Source organism: Chaetodon auriga, chromosome 10 (genome assembly GCF_051107435.1).
Source record: "Chaetodon auriga isolate fChaAug3 chromosome 10, fChaAug3.hap1, whole genome shotgun sequence".
NCBI lineage: Eukaryota > Metazoa > Chordata > Actinopteri > Chaetodontiformes > Chaetodontidae > Chaetodon > Chaetodon auriga.
Genome location: NC_135083.1, coordinates 7,559,550 through 7,573,207, shown reverse-complemented (window position 1 = coordinate 7,573,207; position 13,658 = coordinate 7,559,550). Strand labels below are relative to the sequence as shown.

The 13,658-nt window shown below is 42.0% G+C and overlaps 1 protein-coding gene across 6 annotated transcripts in view; it reads left to right on the top strand.

Annotated features, from left to right (window-relative positions):
* Window positions 1-1,541: 1,541 nt before the first annotated feature.
* dlgap4a (discs, large (Drosophila) homolog-associated protein 4a) overlaps window positions 1,542-13,658 on the top strand; it is a 79,452-nt gene continuing 67,335 nt past the window's right edge. For 3 of the 6 annotated variants that reach the window (XM_076740559.1, XM_076740560.1, XM_076740558.1), the window contains exon 1: window positions 1,933-2,070. The gene's annotated coding sequence lies outside the window, so the exon portion shown is untranslated. Of the gene's footprint in view, window positions 2,071-13,658 lie in introns of all 6 variants that reach the window. The other 3 variants (XM_076740562.1, XM_076740561.1, XM_076740563.1) reach the window with 2 other exon arrangements.

Sequence of the window (13,658 nt, the reverse complement as noted above, 5' to 3'; positions counted from 1 at the left end):
GAGTTACAGGCCACTGTAGAAGAACTGGGAGGCTGAACTAATTGTCTGTCGTGTCGAGAGACAATATGTTAGAAGATTAATGTAAGATAACGTAGCTCAGCCCTATGGAAAAGGACGATCTGAACAAAAACGTATTCAGTTTACAACTCAACCACTGGCTGCCTCGATGGCCCCTTTGGATATCCACCCGTGGATCAGATGCAGAGTTATTAGTCATGGTCTTATCCAATCAGCCATCCTTAATGCTTGTGCTACTGGGCATTACTCTGGAGAGGACAGATTGTCTTTTATTGTCAGTTTGATTTCAAACTGGAGATTAGTCATATTCATGCAGTTGCTGGTGGCACAGACCTCTCTTTGTGTGTGTGTGTGTGTGTGTGTGTGTGTCTGTGCGTGTGTGTGTGTGTCTATAATGTTTGCATTTGTGCCTCCAAACATCTGTGTGGCCATTATTCACTTCAACAAACCTCCATAAGTAGCCACAGCGTCATAGATTAAAGGGAAAATCCACCCTAAAATATCCCTTTCACATATGTTATCAAGACGAACAGCACATAGACAGACTATAGCGATGATGTCATCCATATACTAAAATCCTGGAGCTGCTCCTCCCACAGTAAATAATGGAGCCACTGCGAGCACCCATAACAGCTTCGTGGTGACTTTGTCTGGAATACTGGGAGACCATAAAACGCTTTCAGGGAGTTCGATGGGTTAACAATTAAAAAACACATTATTAGATTTAATAGATTTCAACTGACTAATTTTAGGCCAACATGAATATGTAAAGATGTATTCAGCTTTTAGCCAGAATTTGCAGTGAGAGGCTCAGAAAATGTGACTGAACAGTGAACTGAATGAATGAAATGTGACAAATAAATCAGAAAAGCAAATAATCTGCTTACAAGTACATGACAGTGTGCTTCTATAGATTCACTGCTTATGAATGCTAATGTAAAGTGTTGCCACTGAAACATTTTAGAGATTAGAGATTTTTTGGTTTTCAGAACTAAATTTTCTGAGTGTTTCACTCATGACGTCAGTACTTGTAAAATCCTGGCTGCAGTCCTGAGGGGATTTTCTCTGATTCACATTCACAAAACTCATCTCAGTTCAAAATCTCAAACAAAAACTGCTCGAATCCACACAGTCGGTCACTGGTACAAGTAAACTACCAGGCGATTAATTGATTAATTGATGGACAGGCAGTCGACTGGCAACTACTTAGATGATCAATTAATTGATTGAGTCATTTTTCAACTAAAAAAAATGTGGTTCCAGCTTCTCTGATGACAGGATGTGATGCTTTTTTTGGTCTTATATAAGAGCAAACTGAATATTTGGGGTTTTTGAATTTGTGTCATCAGGTCAACTCAGAAAGTGTCATCTCATGACATCATCAATTATTTGATTCATTGATTATACTCGTATTGCTGGCGCTCGTATCTGACTTTATCGTCCAAAATAGCGTAGCCTGTAACGCAAAAACGTATTTTTGAATGAATTTTCCCTTTAAAGTCTCTCTTCTCTGTGCTTGACTCATCAAAGAGCATCACTCTGAAGACTCAAAAAAACACGCACGCATGTTGCCTCTCAGTGCGCATCATGATTCATCAACCACCGTTTGCTCATGAGACCGTGATTTCGGGTCTGATGAGTTCATATTCGGAGCTGAGTGTTTTGTCGTGGGCCCTCAGATGCCCCCACCCCCACCTCTCTCATCCCGCGTCTCGACGGACCAAACGCTGCTGCAGCAGCATCACCGGCAGCCTCCAAACTGCGTTTTCCCTGCCGCGATGGATCCCTCTGTAAACCGGTGAGCTGCGACCAGAAGACCGCTCAACTGCGCGGAGGACCGACGAGCGATGACCGCAGCGAGATTCGGCCATACATCCAAGGGATAAAAAAGAAAGAAATATATTTCTATCAATGTTATAGGACCGTCTTGTTTACCTTCCCGACAGATAAACAGCCGGGTGACAGTGATATTACAGCCGACATGTAAGAGCTGGATAACTATTCCCGTGTGACCGACACCCATCCGCAGCTGATCGCAATAAAATGAAAAAGGTAAGCTTGTTGACACGTTCAGGCTTTTCCATCGGGCGTTGCGGGTTTCAGTCAAAAAGCTGACGGCTCGACTGGAGCCCATCAGGCTGCATTGTTGCATCGTCAACCCCCTTCCTGAGTTGAAATTGACGATTTGCTTGTTTAAAATAGGTCGCTCTTCACCTGTCGACTCGTGAGTGTGGCTGGAGCTGCAAGATGCCGATACAGTATGTGACTTGTACAGTAAATATCATGTCAACAGCCTGCTTCTTATTGGGATTTTTTGACTGGATGGAGCTGCCTCCAGACTGCCAGAGCCAAAGTCAGTTTACAAAGGCAGTGGCAAGTAGGATATGTTTAAATGTGAAGCATTTAAATGCATTTTTCCAGCTTTTTAAGTGATAATACGTATGTTTAGAATCTGTATTTGATAAAGCGATCAGAGCCTTGTTATCACGCTTTTTGTGGAGGAAAACAGCAGGCGAATTGAGAGTTTTGAAGGGAAAAGCGTGTCTTTTAAGAACAATTAGGCCAATCTCTGTTAGCTGTTTAACTGGGTGCAGATTTTGAATTAATCAGCGCTACATTACCATTTGCTTGTGCTTGGTTGCATTGCTTCTCTCTGGCTTTTGATGAGTGTAAAATCTCAGACTACAGCAAAACCACAGCAGCGTACTCCTTCTATCTCCGCTTTGAAGTTTCATCACTCTCTCTACAAGAATAATTAGGAAACAATCCACTTTTTTTTGTGTATCTAAGATGTTCGTAGTATGTCAGAAACATATGTCTGCGGGCGCCCGTCCTCTGGATGGAGCAGGAGCTGCCTGCTGGATCCTTGCGTGGATATATACCAGCACTCTTCTCCTCTGACGCTGAGGATGAGGCTGCATCCAGGGGGGCTGTTGATTGATTTCTATCGAGGCCTGTGTTTCAGCTGTTGTTGTCGAACAGGAGTCCCTACAATTAAAAGCCCATTTTGTTAGTTGAAGCCTGATTAATAATTCATCTGCAGCTCAATGGGACCACAAATCTGTGGATGGCACACTGAGGGATGTCGGTATACGAGCCTGTGGTGCCGGCAGAGGCTGGGGCAGCCTGAGAGGTTTATCACAATATAGCTGAATTGTAAATACCCCCATTTCTGTTTTCTGGACCTGTACAGGCATTTAAATGTGTACAGGAATTGTTTAAACAGCGGGAGAATGAAAGCACACACAGTCAGGAGTGAGCAGTGCAAACAGAGTGCTGGAAAAGCTCTGGGTATCCTGTATGAAACGGCTCTGTTGGTGGTGGACTGTAGGCTTGTACGAAGGTGTCAGTGTCATATCTGCTGCCAGGGAGCCAACAGCCACGGTGATACAGTACCAGAGAGTTTAAAGAAAACCCAACTGGCTCTGATCCAGGATGGTGGGTGTTTTTAAAACTGGCTTAGTCAGGGCTACTGCAGGGAGTGATTAGACAAGATGCTGTACAGTATCACACACATCAGTATGACGTCAAAGGACGCGGAGCCTTACAAGTCTTTTTACACCAAGACCCTGTGGAGTCCTGCGAAGGCTGAACCAGTGCTGCGCAAACGCTGATACTGAGTACATGAAGTTGACATTTAGATTGCTGTCATGCAAATTATCTGCGCGAACGTTTGTCCTTGTCTGAAAAAGGTTGCTGTTGGTGAGTTGTGTTTTCTGGAAGCTCTTTCCAGTTTCACTATTAACCAGTTGAGGAATATGAAGTAACTAAGTACAATTTTGAGGCACTTTACTTGAGAGCTTTAATTTTATGCTGCTGTATACTTCTGCTCCACCTGGCTACTTTTCAGAGGGAAATATTGTACTTGTTACTGCACTGCATTGATTCAGTGGTGGAAGAAGTACTCATATCATATACTTAAGTAAAAGTAAAAGTACTCATAATGCAGAATGGCCCATTTCAGAGTAATGTATATTATTTGATTATTGATGCATTCATGTGTAAATATCACGAATGTTACAGCTGGTAAAGGTGGAGCTACTTTGAAGTACTTTATTTACTGCAGGGCAGCTTAATCTGTAATAACGAGCTGAATGTGCAAAATAAATGTTGTGGAGTAAAAAATGCTGCAGAAGTATAAAGTAGCATAAAATGGAGATACTCAAGTGAAGTAAAAGTACAGTGTGAGTAAATGCACTTAGTTACTTTCCATCACTGCATTAATTTGACAGCTGTAACTCCAAATTCATTCATTCATTAATTAATTCATTAATTAATTACAGATTAAACTCAGCAGCAATTTTAACGATTACGTCAAAATTATCTCCAGCTCGACTGATGACAACAGTAAAACACACGTCCACACACACACACACACACACACACACACACACACACACACTTACAGTACAGAGTAGTACAGAGGAAGCATGACCTGCAGAAGTTTACATAAACGTTTATGTGCATATGTACATCAATACTCACTATATATTATGTAACTGACTGTAGAATTTTACTTCAGAAACTTTTTCTCTTGGTACTTCAGGTACACTACACTGATGAAACTTATGTACTTTTACTTAAGTAAGATTTTGGATGCAGGACTTTTACTTGTAACAGAGTTTTCCTCTGTTCTCGAGTTGGCAGCGGACAGAGTGTTAAAATCTTTGTGTGTCTGACCCACTGTGTTAGAGCCTCGGCGTTATAAGGCTTTCTGAAGTACGGCTGCCCATGCTGGGGCGCATTAGCCGTATCATGAGAAGAGAAAGAGCAGAAATGTCACAAGGTATTGGCCTAATTGGCATTTCAATGAACATGGACAACAGTCTCCAAAGCCCTGTGTCTTCTTCTGCTCTTCTCTCCGTCTCCTATTCCCTCTCTGTTTTATTAACTTGCTGGCTTCCCTCTGCCAATCTCTCCACTGTATCAGCCATATGTGGTAGGCGTAAGGTCAGCTGACAAACACAACAAGGTAATTACGATATAACAGATCGGCAGCCCTTCATGCTACCCGTCACGCCGTGTTATATATTGAACGATGTGGTGCTATAAATGAGTCAGGATGGATTATTTAGTTGTTACTATGTTTGCTGCAGTATGTTAGTGTGGATTTGCAGGTTTGAAAGGAAAAAGACAGAAGTAATGTGTTGAGTGCCTGTTTGACTTGGATGAAATAGTTGAAATGCAGTAGATAATTTAGCAACAAGGCATCAGCGTAGCTTCAGTTCAGGCAGAAGAATGGCGCTCTGAACTCAGCCATGTGCACACTTCCTCCTTGCGTGAAGTGTCTTTGTGCTCCATGTGATCAGCTGTTGTCTCGCCCTCTCAAACTCGTGGACAAAGAGGACTCAGATGGAGAGCTAAATGATGCGGTTTCATGTCCAAGGACAGCGGCTCATCTCGCCTCGTATTACTTCAACGCACAGAGGTTTTGTGACCTTGGTAACGCCGCTCTCGGTCCATCTCACGCAGGAGCTGATGAAGTGTTCGGAGGTGATTAAAGTGTGCCTCCTCTGATGCTGTTCTGTGCTGCTGAGTCAGTGACCTTTCCTGCCATCAGGTCACTCTGTTCTAAAGTCTCCTCTCCTCTCCTCCCCTCCTTTCATCTTTTCCTCCTCTTGTCCTTCCCTGTCATCTCCTCTCCTCACTTCTCCTTTTCGTACCCTCCTCTTTCATCCTATCATCTCTTGCTATCTATTCATTTTTGTACTTAAGCCTCCTCTCCTCTCCTCTCTTCCCCGTCCTCCTCTCCTCTTCTTTCATCCTTTCATCTCCTGTCTCCTCTCCTTTTCGTACTTTAGTCTCCTCTGAACTCCCCTCCTCTTTTCTCCTCTCCTCTCATCCTTTCATGTCTTGTTGTCTCCTCTCCTTTTTGTCCTTTAGTCTCTTCCCTTCTGTCCTCCTCTCTTCCCCTTCACATCCTCTCCTCTTCTTCTTCTGTTCTCCTCTCCTACGTCCTCCCCTTTCCTCTCTTCCACCTCCTCTCCCGTCCTCTCCTCTCTTCTGTTAAGCAGATTGTTTAATGCAGCAAAACAGATAAAAAACAAGGACAATGCAAATCAAACGATAAAGTCTTCTACGTCACTCCAAAGACTCTGCTTCCTCCCTCCATCCCAGCCTCTCTCTCAGTATTCGTCAAAGTTGTAACATCTCACATTTTCCACTTCTTGTATAAGAGCTCAAAATAGAAACAACTGTTTTACAGTAGGCCCCTGACAAGCGTCTTGTTATCTCCCTGCATGTGTCATTTTACAATAAGTCCCTGCCTGGGCTGCATCGCTGAATGGATCCTCTGACACAAATTTGCATGTTAAGCTGAACGTTCCTCACCAGGGACAATTAATCAGCACACAGCAATTAATGAGTCTGTGTCCCCTGGTGATTAATCGTGTCCCATGTGTCCAGCGTAGGGAAGATCGCGGCAACAGCTGTTTGTTCATGTCAGTGTTTTTATGGCAGTCCGTATTTTTCATCCAGCCACAGAAGAATAATAGTTTTCTCGGGATATTAAGCAGTAAAATTGGGTTTAAATGAAATTTGAATACACAGTTGATTAAGATTTGGTTTATTTGTTCTGCTTGCAGTTGACAATCAAACACAACTAAAAGCTAATTGTTGCGGACATGAAATAAAACCTTGGATTGATGGAGAAGCTGCCGAGCATCACTGGGAGGCATTTGTTGTGTGAAAGGAGAAGCAATAGAGAAGAGTGCCGAGGATGCTGCGGAAATAATGCGGGGTGATATTCAAAGCTCTGGGATATTTTGTTTTGCGACTACAAAGAGAATTTCTATAACCTTCGCTCGAATTTCTGGGGCAGTTCTTGGTGATTGTGTCTGTGGGTGGTTGTGTGTATATAAAAATACATTTCTGGACAGGAACAGAGCTCACAGGGTTTCGTTGTAATATCCGCTGCCCTTGAATCACAAGTTGGCTTTAATTACTTCCGTGTAAATATAAGAAAACTGGTGTTCAAAACAGATTTTGCCTTTTGGAAAGCTGCTTCCCTCAGGCAGGGAAAAATCAAATGCATAAATTCACTTGCATATTCCAGAGAGCTGCAGGACGACAGAGAGGCGTTCTCATATTGACTTTAATGTGTTGATGGCCGAGCATGTGGGAACATTGTGGTAAACAAACACAAGCGTGCAGTCGGATACAGGAAAAAATTGTAATTTGTGCAGGGAAAAGATCAATTCCTGCCTCAAACTGCCTACAGCAAGATTCCCTCTCATTAACAGCAAGTTAAATTGATTGTGTCATCATTAATATTATATATTGGTTATTTGTATTGGTTGTGTGATTGGCTCAGAGGCATCAGCATGCACAGACAGTGAGCTTGAGAGGGAGTCTAAGAGCAGATCCGAGCCCTCTGAAGATTAACACCATGGGATGTCTGCCGTCTGGCTTCTGCCAACGATTACATTCACTCAAACCGAGACCTGACCCCGGGTGTGCCCGTGTCACCACCCCGGCCCCAGAGCGCCATAGGGACATGGCATCTCGTGTTATCGCGCCTGTTGCCTGTTCTCCGCTTCCCATTCACCACACCAGAAGATTATTTTCACCTTTTGACATACATGGATCCACATTTCAAGAACAGATACCAGGATCAGGGTCCCGCGTGTCAATAGAGATAATTAACACATCTGCCCGACACCGATGGAGATATTTGCCCGTGGCTGCATTGTGATAAAGCCAGTTTGCCAAAATAGATTATTCACTGAACTCATATTCGTTCCAACAGATACTGGACCTGAAAGGTATAAAAGCATCACCAAAATCACTCTTTTGATTGGCGTTGTTGAATATTTAAGTTTTAATCAATCTTGTTGCCAGATGAGAAAAACAGCATTGGACTATTCTGTGGCATCGTTGTTCATTTTTAATTTCTGACGGCAGCATTTTTTAAGTCATCGTGTAAGATTCAGTCCTGGTAGATTTGGTGAAACCTGTGGTTACCATCGTTACAGCTAGTAGGCTTTAAGAAAATGAAAAAATGACCGTATTTATCTGGCAATGACAAAAACGTTTTTGGCATATTCTGTGGCCTCTTCACAATAAAAGCCACCCTGTGTCTCACCAGTCGAAGGCCTTTACTGTGAAGCAGGAAGCAGTGTATGATGTATGATTTAAAGAGAGAAAACAGTAAACAGGGAGGATATCAATGAGATAAATTACACATGATTACATGAATAAGTCATTTTCCTGTGCTTCCCTTGTGCTTAACTATGCGATGTGATTCCAGTGCGGGAGTGGCGGACTCCGCCTTTACCAATAAGACAGAGATGAATGCATGTAAACACAATGAATCGCTATTAATCGTATATAATATCAAAAATGGGGTTTTGTTTCAACTTTACAATTCTCACTTCACTTTACGGTATGGTTAAGATCACATACAGACTGTGGTTATAGCAAATACATCTGGCCAAGGAATGGATAGGGTTAGGTGATTAAAACACTTGGTTAAGGTTAGAGAAAGACCATGGTCACGGTTAATAAAGTTTAATTCCAGCTCAGCGATGAGATTCAAACTTTGAAAGTCAGATGTGCCGCAGCCACTCCACCACCTCAACCTCCACACTGACACGTTTGGCATCCCTACAGAGAGGACAGACTAATTCCCGCACTGCTACTGAACACAGTCACTGTGATGTGAGTTGTGAGCTGCAGAATTATCCAGTGTTGTCATAATTCCTCGGGGCTGTTCAAAATACTTATCCAGCTTTTGGAAAGAAGAAAACTTCTCTTATAATTATTGCCCAAATTTAAATTTTTAAAATACAGAGACTGGAGTCTCTATACCTTAGTGATGGTCAATATTATGCTTGAGGCAGCAGTTTTCCCTTGAACTGGACATACGGCATCCAAAACATAACAGCTGGACTGTGAGAGTTCTTCACGCCTTTGTGATTAACCATTTGCAGATGTTCATAGTATACAAAATATCGAGGTCTTCATGTGCTAAAAAATGCCCCCCTCTCATTATAAGGCCTTTAATTTTAAAGGACCTACTATTTCTCAAGGAGGACACCGACCTTTAATATGTTAATGTGTCTCTACAGCAACAGCAGTAACCTGGCAGTCAGTGTCCTACTCCCATTAATTATTTATAAAAACACACACACACACACACACACACACACACACACACACACACACAAAAGTGCTGTATGTGTATTCATGTGTGCCATGTGAGTGTGCAGGCAAGAGAAAAGAGAAACAACCTTACGTCACTTACATGCATTTACTGTCTACATTAACCGGCAAAGTAATGATTCAACCTGCAGCAGGTTGGTGGGCGCCGTCACTGACACACGCACACACACATACGTACACACACGCACTCATTTGAGAGGAGGATTTCAGGCAGGAATGCTGTAGCCTTTTGTGAACAGCAGATTAAACTAAGCTTGAGTTGGAGACTGAGAAATCACACCACGGCTTTGCTTTGACTTAATCCTGCCTGTGCAAAGTGTTAAGATCTTGCATAATAACATAATGTCACTGCCGTATCTTGAGGTAACAGAAAAGTTAGAAAACTGCAGGGGAATCGTAACTGTCAATTATAGTGTGCACTAAGAGCCAAACCATCAACAATTTATGTAACTTGTGACAACCCTGTCTCCAAGAGTCTGCTAATAATTTGTTATGCCAAAAACGTTTTCAGTGTTACTGCCGCCTGGATTATGTTCAGCTGTTTCTTTAATGAAGGAATTTATGTTTTTGCACCGCACACGAGTCATAGTTGGATGTTGGAAGTACAACATACAGGTCTTTGACACTAGACACTGTTGTGGTTCAGTAAACAGACTTCTTCTTATAATAATATATTAATATAGAACCAACACAGTTATCTTTGCCTAAATACAAGGTTAATTATGCTTTATTTATACTGTAAAAGAAATGAGTCATCATTCATTGGGTTGGTAGTATGTTCAACATTATGCAACTTGACAAATATGTTAATTAAACCTCCAAGAAGCAATGTTTTTTTGGCCACTTTACAGTTATTCAGGGACTACTTATTAGTTATTGAGCGACTCCCACGTTGTTCCCGATTCGTTCTTCACTTGTTTCTCAGTAACTGCTCAGAATTTCGTTTAAGTGTTTAAGAGTTAAAACCTTTTAGCAACTTTGGGGCAAACAAGCTATGAACACAATATCAACATATCATCACCTTCTAAAATGTATATGGTGAATATACATGAGTCATTTTATCCTATGTAATTTCTTAAATGTTGATTGTAGCCACTTTAATCAGCATCAGCTTAATGAGAAAATGTTCCTCTCTGCATTGTGTTGATACAAAGTGTAATTCAGGTGGCTTTAAAACATGTTTTACATTTCAAATTAGTTGTATGGAACTCTAGCAGACAGGGTTGCTTGTAAACACCTAATCAAACTTTGTGCGTGTGAGCTCTGTGGGACTGTTAATCCATGTTTCAGGTCTAATGATATGATGCTATCTGCTTTGAATGTGTTTTCAATACTTGGCTCCTGCATGTTTTGCTGCCCCCATGTCTTGTTTACTACTTTAATAACTCGCAACCATGTTCGGTCAGGAGAGACTCTCAGGCGCACCCACACAGCCCCTTCACAGTCAGGGCCACAAAGAGTCAAGAACAACATTCAACCTTGTGACATTACACACCCGCATGCCTTCTTCCCACACACACACACACACACACACACACACACACATACACACACACACACACACACACACACACACACAAACTTTGACTGTAGCTGGAAGGAGTGATAGTGCACTGTGTCATCCTCAGCGGTGAGGCAATTTGAAGCCTGTCTCCCTTTTCACAGATAGATGCAACACGTCCCCCAGGACTGCTAAACAGAGACACTCTCATGATCACTCACCCTCACTATAACCTTGAAGCTAAATAGAACAGTTTACCACATGACACAAGGTGTGCTACTATGTTTGTTCTGTATTAGAGTTTTGGTCCTCAGTGCACCCAGTCTGTCAGCCTTGATGCTCTCAGTGTATTGACTTACACACATACTTTTGCCAATGCCATGCAAATATTTCCACTATACATAAAGACAACCTCTCAACTGTACAGTCTGTCAGCGTAAAGGTGTTTCAATTTGCTAAACATTGTGTTTTATTCTTTGTTAATCCCTGAGGTATAAATCCTCCCGAGCTAAGTTGATACACTATCTGGTGCTCTCCGTTTTATCTTAGCGATTAGCATTGCAAGAGATTTGCATGATAATGTGGTCACATCTTCACACTCCTAAACTTAACAACAGCCTTAGCGCATATGACAGCTGCCTCTGTGTCTGTGCTTCAGTTTGCTATTTATATTTTATTAATGGGGCATTCATGTACGTTCACACTCTTGCTTGTTGTGTTTAACACACAGGTACGTGAGATCTTGTCAGATTAGTGCTATTTGTCCATTATGGCATGACCGACATGTCATATGCTGCGCAGACTAACAAAATAAATATTTAGAAGAAAAAAACAGGGGCAAACAAAATATCATCTAGTAACCAACCACATTACTACCAGTAATAACGACTAATTTGCTCCCACTTCACTAATATGGGCTAATGGCTAATGGACACCAGTGCTGTGCGGTTTCATTGGATTTCGAGAGAAGATGTAATAGAGAAACTGTCACTGCGGCAGGATTAGCAGCACGGGCAGAGAACTGACTCCTGCATTTTCTCTGCTGTCTTGTGTTTGTGTGTACGTAAACCTCCCAGTCACCACAGCAGGCTGTCTGTATTGCTTGGATTTCTTCAGCGTGCATTGACCTCTGGTCTCATTGTCATCCCTCTGCGTTGAGCGTCAGTCGATGAGCAGGTCACCCTGAGCTGCCTGTTGTAAATTCCTATCGTGCAAACTGTAAGACAGCAGGAACAGACTCTCGCCAGCCTCCATCCTCACCCTACTGAGGTTATACGTCCTTGTTTGTGTTTCTACAGGCAGTGCGCCTTCATTGTAAACACCACTGTTGCATAATTCACAGCAGGAGGGAGGCAGCTGTTCCTGAGGACTGGCAGGTAATGGGGCAGCAAGAGGCTCCTGAGCCTCACAGGAGGCTGGAGGGCAAATCCAGGATGACTCGGACATTCCAGCCGGTCCCAAAGGAATCCTGTCTGGAGGCATGACTGTAGGGCTTTGATGAAGGAGCTGCCTTCCTCTTGAATTATACACATTTCTAGATATTGTTACAGGAATACGCACAGTGGAGCATTAGGAGCTGACTAATGACAGGACCAATGTTAGCCTCAGATTAGCCACCTGTACAGGGAGCATCTGTCTGTCATCACAAGGCAATCTCACTCTTTATTAATCCGTCGGGGGCTGTAATGAATTTCATCTGGAGAATTGCAAGGGCTCCCAAAGGTCACTGTTTGCACTTTTGCTTCCTCTATCCTCTTTATCTCTCCATCTAATCCTCCTCTCTACTACTTTAATTTGTTTATCACACAGAAGCTGTAACGTACAGTAAACACCATCATGTTCTCTTGCTGTTACATTTATTCTTTGTCATGCAAGCTGAGAAATCCTTGAGGTTCAGCCCTGTTTTGATGGCTTGCGTTTGACAACCAGTTTACATCAAAAATTTACATCAGGAGAAAAGTGCACATGATAAATCACCTAAATATAATTTCAAATTGCTGTATTTTATAGATAAGCATGCTCCTACGAAGATTTATTCAGCGCCGCCGCAACATTTCGATGTCACGTCTTTGCCAAGTTCACTCAGCTGCAACAATGAAGATCCATACATAGATCCATATAGCGACTGTCCTCCCAAGAGGAACGACCAGTCAGTCATTTCAGTCCCAAGAGACACAAAACGACACATATTTATGGAGGAAAGTAGGAAGTCAGGTGATGCTGCTATAAAGGCTCCACAGCGGTCGGCTGGGATAGATGAGACTTTGACATGGAAGACTGCTGTTTGGTTTCTGTTACAAGTCAATGTTGTTTTTTAAAAATCATAACCATGAATGTCCCCTCACCTTGTCAGAGGAGCTGCCTTACATTTCGACTGTTTTTATTATTGTAACCATATGACAAAGGTCCCCTAACAAAGCAGTCATTTTAACCCAAACCACGACCTTTCCCGATACCTAGCCAAGTCTTTTTTGTGTCTAAACCTCATAACACTGTCACACCATAAAACTGATTTATAAACGGTGATTTACGTGGGTTTTGAAGGCTCAGACAAACGATGTCATCCTGCTCATCGAGGCATCAGATCAGAAAACACTCCTGCATGTCATCCAAAAGGACAAAAAACATATTTTTGTGTTTAACTTGGAGGACTTCTTGATCAGTTACTACAAAATGTACACATTATTCATCCAGAATATTCAACGCTTACAGCAATTTGAAGCTGAAACATCTGTTACATAATTCAGTAGTATGTAAGATAAGAAAAGATAAGACTTTATTGATTCCATGCCGGGGACATTTACTTACAACAGCAAGAATAAAGGTAGTAAACAAAAACAAATATACAATAAAAAAAAATAGTATGAGAAATATTGCCTTGTGAAGAATAGCTCCATTTAATATAAGTGAAAAATATAAAAAAAACAAAACATCCAAAAATATATAAGCATTATTAAACAGGCTGACACAAAGTAAA